The sequence below is a fragment of the Olea europaea genome, unplaced genomic scaffold, assembly GCF_002742605.1.
Source record: "Olea europaea var. sylvestris unplaced genomic scaffold, O_europaea_v1 scaffold3201, whole genome shotgun sequence".
In the NCBI taxonomy this organism is placed as follows: domain Eukaryota; kingdom Viridiplantae; phylum Streptophyta; class Magnoliopsida; order Lamiales; family Oleaceae; genus Olea; species Olea europaea.
Window position 1 is genome coordinate 15,241 of NW_019250847.1, and position 7,620 is coordinate 22,860.

Genomic DNA, 7,620 nt, shown 5'->3' on the forward strand with positions numbered 1-7,620 from the left:
TCAATGGAGAAGATGAATGGCTCATTTTAAATTGACTCATTATAAATTGACTACCCATTTAATATGTCTTTCTAAATTTTTCCAGTGACACAAGATGACAGTAACAGTAGTTGTGGAATTGTGAAATATAATGTGTTTATGATATTTTTTCTTTATTTAACTTAATCATTTAAAGTATTTTCAGATTCATGTTGCTGCTATTGTTACTTATGGACTAAGTTGATGGCGGGAAAAAGGGGGGAAGTGGGTGAGGACAATTTTACCCTTGTTTATGGAAAGAAAAAGGTATTTGTGTATTTAATTAACGAAAAAACTGACGAAATATGGACAGAAGGACGTCCAGCGCAAAGAAAGGTTGAAATGAGGGCAAAAATGCCAAAAAATGAAAGGTAGGGACGTTTTCCACAATAGACTTGAAAGGTAGGGACGTTTTCCACAATAGACTTGAAAGGTAGGGACGTTTTCCACAATAGACTTGAAAGGTAGGGACGTTTTGTGCCAATTACCCGAATGTTTAACGGAAAAACTGACGGAATATAGACGGAAGGGCGTCCAGCGCAAAGAAAGGTTGAAATGAGGGCAAAAATGCCAAAAAATGAAAGGTAGGGACGTTTTCCACAATAGACTTGAAAGGTAGGGACGTTTTGTGCCAATTACCCAAAAAAGAAATAAAGACAAGAAGAGAATAAACAAAAGAAAGGAGAAAGAAACTAAAATAAATAAATAAAAAGGAAAAGAAAAAAATTAAAGCAACAATGGTCTGTGCATCGGCAGAGACCAAGAATACTAATTCCAGAAAACTAAGGAATTAAAAATAAATAAATAAATAATGAAAGAAAAAGGCTGGTTTCTACAACATATTGCAGAAACCAAAGTGACAATAAAATAAAAATTATTTACCTCTGTTTGCAAGGTTAAACAGACTTGGTCCCAAGTCTCATAATTTTTTCGTATAAATAGGCAGGTAACGGACAAAACTGAAGCCCAATTTACCATAAAACGTAAAAAGTCTGTTTAAATCAAATTTGTTATAAGTCTATAAAATAAATAAATAATCAAAATTCGAAAAAAAAATCTTGTTCTCAAATTTGAAGGATAAAATTTTTATCAAATACACATTTTATTCTCAAATTTTTCATCTGTACTAATTTACTAACAGGAAATTTGAGTTCAAATCAAATCCTAAATTAAAAAAAACAATAATAATAAATTCAAGAAACTCAAAAAGAAATAAAGACAAGAAGAGAAGGAACAAAAGAAAGGAGAAAGAAACTAAAAAAAAAAAAAGGAAAAGGAAAAGGGAAAAAATTAAAACAACAATGGTCTATGCGTCGGCAAAGACCAAGAATACTAATTCCAGAAAACCAAGAAATTAAAAATAAATAAATAATTAAAGAAAAAGGCTGGTTTCTACAATATGTTGCAGAAGGTAACGTTTTGGTTTCTGCCATGTTGTAGAAATCAAAGTTGGTTTCTACAACATGGCAGAGGTAAGTCTGAGTGTCGACGGAGAAGTAATATAAAAAAATGATAATAATAAAATAAAAAAGTAAAAGAGAGACGAAAAAACAATAAAATAAAAATTATTTACCTCTATTTGCAAGGTTTAACAGACTTGGTCCCAAGTCTCATAATTTTTTCGTATAAATAGGTGGGTAACGTACCTCACTGAAGCCCAATTTACTATAAAACGTAAAAAGTATGTTTAAATCAAATTTGTTATAGGTCTATAAAATGAATAAATAATCAAAATTCGAAAAAAAAAAAAATTTCTCAAATTTGAAGGATAAAATTTTTATAAAATATTCATTTTATTCTCAAATTTTCCATTTGTATTAATTTACTAACGGAAAATTTGAGTTCAAATCAAATCCTAAATTAAAAAAATAATAATAAAATCAAGAAATTCAAAAATCAAGATTAATTAATTAATTTATTTCATAATAAATAAATAAATCTTTAGGGTGCATTTGTAGACATAAATAAAAATAAAATGGATTGAGGCGATTTAAATCATTAGCCCAATTAAATTTCAAGTCTACTAAAGTCCATAAAAACCCAAAGGTCCATGTCACATTTAAAATAAACAAACAAATGAATAAACAAGTAAATAAAATCATAATTACTCAATTATTCATTTTAATTAAATATAATAGAGTAATTACCAAAATTAACACGAATTTTCCTTTATAAATAGGACCAATGGTCCATAAGATAGGGGTGGAAGAAGAGGTGAAAGCAAGCAAAAAGGAAGAAGCAAAAGCAAAAGAAAAAGGGCAACTACGAAGTGCTAAAGAAATTTCAAGGCCAGAAGAAGGGAAGAAGTTCTCTCAAATCTAAATTTGGTAAACCTCAAGAAGATTTTAAATCTTCTTCGAATCAAATGGGTTCAGGGTCTTCTTCAAATCAAATTCAAGTTCAAGCCTCGAAGTTCAAACACCGAATAAGTCAAGTCTCGATAAATCAAATTTTCAACAAATTCTTGAAGATCAGGATTTAAGGCACGTGGCCCCTCGTCTTCAAATATTCAGATAATTAATCAGAGGATTTTTGCAATTTTGCAATTATAAAAAGGTCAACATCACTTGTATTTCTAAAAATACAATTTGTAACGATTTCTATATTTTAATACACGAAATTTCATCGTACAACAAGCTTTCAAGTTCTTGCTAAGGATATATTAGAGGAAAATTCTATTTGTTCATAATTATTGCACATAATGGTGTCCATAATATGATATGACAATCATCTGGTTGTTAATGCACAAATGTGAGATTTGAATTAAAAGTTGGATCCAATGCCATGTGTAATTATGGACATCATTATGTAGGCAATTATGTACATGTAGCACTTACCTATATTTGAAGTTGGATTTGGAAATTGGAATCCTTTCAAGCTCGTGATGGTCTAGAAAATAAGACAACTTCTATTTTATTGCCTTTTGAGATGCAAAAATTTTAGATCACTATATTCAAACTTATCAAAGAAATTGTGTTCTATGGACAAGATTGCTAATACGTTCAATTTTTCTTGCAACATATTGTTATGATAAATTCTGAATTATGGGCTTCCCATTTGATTAATTTTATGGATTAGAGGTATGACTCATAATGATAGTGTGATTAAGCCCAATATTTTAAGTGATCACCTGTGTCGTTTTACACCTTACGAGTTATATTTTATATAAAGTGGTAATTTAATTACGTGGGCTAGAAGTACGTAAAACCCTAATTAGGGTTTAAGTTGTTAATGGGACGGCTTAATAAATTTCTATATAAAGGTTCCGTTTTGTTTTATTGGCTTGCCCCATTGATGGCTAATATTTTGTGAGAAGCAAGGAAATGAAGATTTAGCTGCTAATATTCATATTCACGATATCTTGTGCAAGTATGAATCTTAAACCATCAATATAGAATTGTGATTCTTGTTTGTTAGCATGATTATTGTTAAATTCAACATTCGGTATCAGAGTTCCATGCCAAGATCAGAATCCTTCGGAAAAACTATTTTGTTTGTGGGATTATGAGTATTTATCCAACATTGAGCTCCTTCTATTATATTCTCCTCCATCTCTTTCATTACCAAAGTATCTAACATTGTATCTATCTATGAAATTCAGAGTGGTGTAAAAGTTGTAAATTTATGCTTGCAGTCACATGTAATCTTTTTACCATCTTGTCCTATACAAAATTCAAAGTTCTTCCATGGTGTCCCAAATTCAAAGTTGCGCTTTTGCTTGTTAATTATGTAAATTTGGACAAATAATTTTGTCTCTTGTAAATTGTGATTGATAATGATATGCATATGAGCATATGTAAATTTGGACAAAATTATTATGTGCATTGTAAATTGTCATTGATAATGATATGCATATGAGCATAATGAGTATCTGGATCGGATTTTGGACCCACGGTACCCACCGCCATTGTAGGCAGGGCGACGAAGCAGTAGAGTCACTGCTTTGTGATGATAGCAACTGCACCCTTTTGCTGTTGCTTCACGGCTTGCGATAGTGACACCTGCTGCGGGGATTGCAGGGAGCCTCGACGCTGTTGCCACACAGCGTGCAGCATACCGTGTGCTACCCATTTGGTGGTTAACAATACGGTGCCGACAGCCAAGAAGAAAAAGGGAAATTCTTCTTTAGGGTTCGAGTGAATTGGTTGGAGACAGGGGCCTCGTGTATAATTTGTGAAATTTCAAGCCTCGGTTGCAATTATCATCCAGGGTCAAAAGCAGTTTTAATAGTTAGGGCTTTCTTGCAATTTGAGAAATTAGGAGGTTCTGTCTGTAATTTTAAACCAGGGGTCAAATTCGCAAGTTTCAGAAGAGTTTTGAATCTAAATTTTAAATGGTTTTGAATTAGATTTTCAAATGGGTTCGGGCCAAAAACCTTGAATTCTTACCCCAAAAAAATGAAATTGACTTTTATATTATTGTTAAAATGTTTATACATTTAAATGTAGTTATTATTTGTCCATTTAAATTTCACATTTCATATATTGAAATTTTGTTGCCAATTCTGTCTCATGATTGCATATGAGTTTTGTCTTTCATCAGTTGATGATTATGATTTGTTGCATAATTGTTATTTTGTGATTGAATTTTTCATGGGCTTTAAGACCATCATTGTTTTCCCATTAAGAAAAATATTTTTAAATAAAAATGAGTTGTAGCTGCTAAAGTAGCACACTCATTATTATTTATTTGATTTTCTCTACCAAAAAAAAAAAATTAAAAGCTTTTGGTATCGTATTTTTGAATTATTGCATATAATACCTTGCCCAAAGATGTTATTATATGTGATGTTTTGAAAAATGCCATAAGATAGTTAACAAGTTTACTTTGATATAGAAATCTCCTTCTACTCAGGGATGTTGTTTCGAAAACCAATGTGATTTTATTAATTAGTTTCATAATACGTTTTAAGAATACCTTATAGCATGTTGTATTGTCAGCCAAAATGCCACTTTATAATGATGCATCTAAGCTCTTACCTAATAAGATTCATATGGTTCTGACTTTAATTATGGATTATCTAATTAATAGCCCATGTAAATTAGATGGATATTTTATCATCCATTGACTGCATATATTATGTTTGAATTATATTAAATATGATATTTTATGTTTCTATAGTTTATAATGCCTCATTTCTTTCGAGTCAATTGTATCCTATTGAAACCGTAACTAGAAATAATTATGTGAGATGGAAAAAGAGCACTTATGGATATGTGGTTGAGTATGAAAAATGGGAAAGGGCCAACGGACTTTTTTAGAAAATTAAGTGGTCTATATTCGATTCCATTATGGGTGCTATTTTAGACAGTGAAAATGCTAAAGTTTTATGGATGCCATAAGAAGAAGATTTGTTGAGTCTGATAAAGTTGAAACTAGATATCTGATAGACAAGTTGATGAATATGAGATATGATGGTACAAGTGGACTTGAGGAGCACATTATGGAGATGATAAATATATCATCTAAACTAAAAGCTCTTGAGATTTCCATTGCGAATCATTTTCCTAGTATATTATGTTTTAAATAGCCTTCTTAGTAAGTTCAATTAGCTTAAGGTTGCTTATAATACTCAGCAGGATAAATAGGATTTAAATGACCTTATTACAGTATGTGCTCAAGAAGAGTATAAGATGCAGCGTGAGATTGTTAAAACCATACAATTAACTTTTCAGCCATTACAAAAATAAGGGTCTTCTCATAACCATAGTCTAAGTTCCGTAAGGGTAATAAGTCACACCACAGTTAACAGAATAAAAATTTTGGAGGTCAGACTTCTGGTGTCCCAAAGGAACTATAAAGAAAAAATATCAATGTAAATTCTGCAAAAAGAATGGTCGCTGGCAGAAAGATTGTTTTAAGTTTAGAACTTCATTAGAGAATAAGAGTCCCACACATATCTCCTTGCCCTTAGTTTGTTTTGAGTATTCCTTTGTAGATATGCCTTTGAATTCTTGGTGGTTAGACTCGGGAGTTAGTATTCTATTGCGAATTCTTTTGCAGGCGTTCACAAGCAAATGAAGGCTAAGTGAGAATAAAGTGAGCTTGAGGGCTGAAAATGGAGTTCAAGTGAAGGTTGAGTTCGTAAGAATAGTTAAGTCGTCTTTAGAGTCTGGTTTCTCTCTTGTTTTAGAGAATATAGGTTTTTTATCGACAATGAGACATAATTTAATTTCTATATCGAAACTTGATGCTTCTGGTTTTTCCTTTAATTTTTGTAATGGAATGATTAAGTTGTTTTATGATTCTCATTTGATTAGAAATGGCCTTTAATGTAATGGTTTATATAAATTGTCTTTGGCTCTTTTTGGTGAAATTTCTTGTGTTACCAATGTGTCAAAGAAAAGGTCTATAATCCATGAATCATTCTCCATATTGTAGCATAAACAGTTGAGTCACATTTTAAGGAATAAAATGGAAAGATTTGTAAAAGTTGAGATACTTCTCTCCCTAAACTTCTCTGATTTTGGCACCTGTGTGGATGTATAAGATGAAAGCTAACTAAGTTTACAAAGAAAAATTTCACTAGGAATGGTGTTATTTTGGATTTGATACATACTAATAGTAGTGGACCTTTACTTTTCACCATATGCAGGAACAAATACTTTATAACTTTTATTGATGATTTTTCACAATATAGATATGTTTACCTGATTAATGATAAATCTCATGCACTTGAAAAATTAAAGATTTTCAAATGGAAGTGGAGAAACAATGTGAAAAGAATATCAAATTTGTAAGATCTGACCGGGTGGTGAATATTATGACAAGTATGACGAATTTAGTTAAAATATGGGTGATTTTGCAAAGTTTTTACAAATGTTGTGGAATGGTGTCTCAAAATACCATGCTAGGGAAATTTGAACAGGAAGGTGTTTCTAAAAGACGTAATCGGACTCTGAAAGAATGATAAGTAGAACAAATTTTCCAGAATATCTATGGAGTGAAGCCTTGAAAACTGCTATGTATATTTTGAACAAAGTTCCAAGCAAAGTTGTTGCAAAGATGCCTTTTGAATTTTGGACATGACGTAAGCCAAGTTTAACTTATTTCAAAGATTGTGGATGTCCAACTGAGTTTAGAATCTATAATCCTTTTGAAAAGACATTAAACCCGAAATTCACTCCTATTACTTTATTGGGTACCCAAACAGATCAAAAAGATATAAATTTTACTGTCCAAATCGTGGTACTAGAATTGTTGAGTCCATCACTGCTAAATTTTTGGAGAATGATTTTGGTGATAGTTAGAGTTCTATATTGAAAGAATTTTTTGTTGAACCTAATCAAGTTGTTATTCTAGTTCCTGTTATACATGAAAGAATTGGTCCTCAACCAGTTGAAATTGTTAATAAAGAACAGAGGAACTAAGGGAAACTTCCTCTCGTAACAATGATCGAGTTAGTTTCTGAGCTACAAGTTAGAAAATCGCAAAGGGAAAAAAGGTCCGTATTATCAAATGATTACATTACCTATTTATTGGAGAGTGGTTTTAATATTGGGCATATTGTTGATCCTGTCACTTATAATCAAGCATTGTTAAGTCCTGAATCACATAAATGGGTTAATGTTATGGAAGATGAAATGAATTCTATGGAACAAA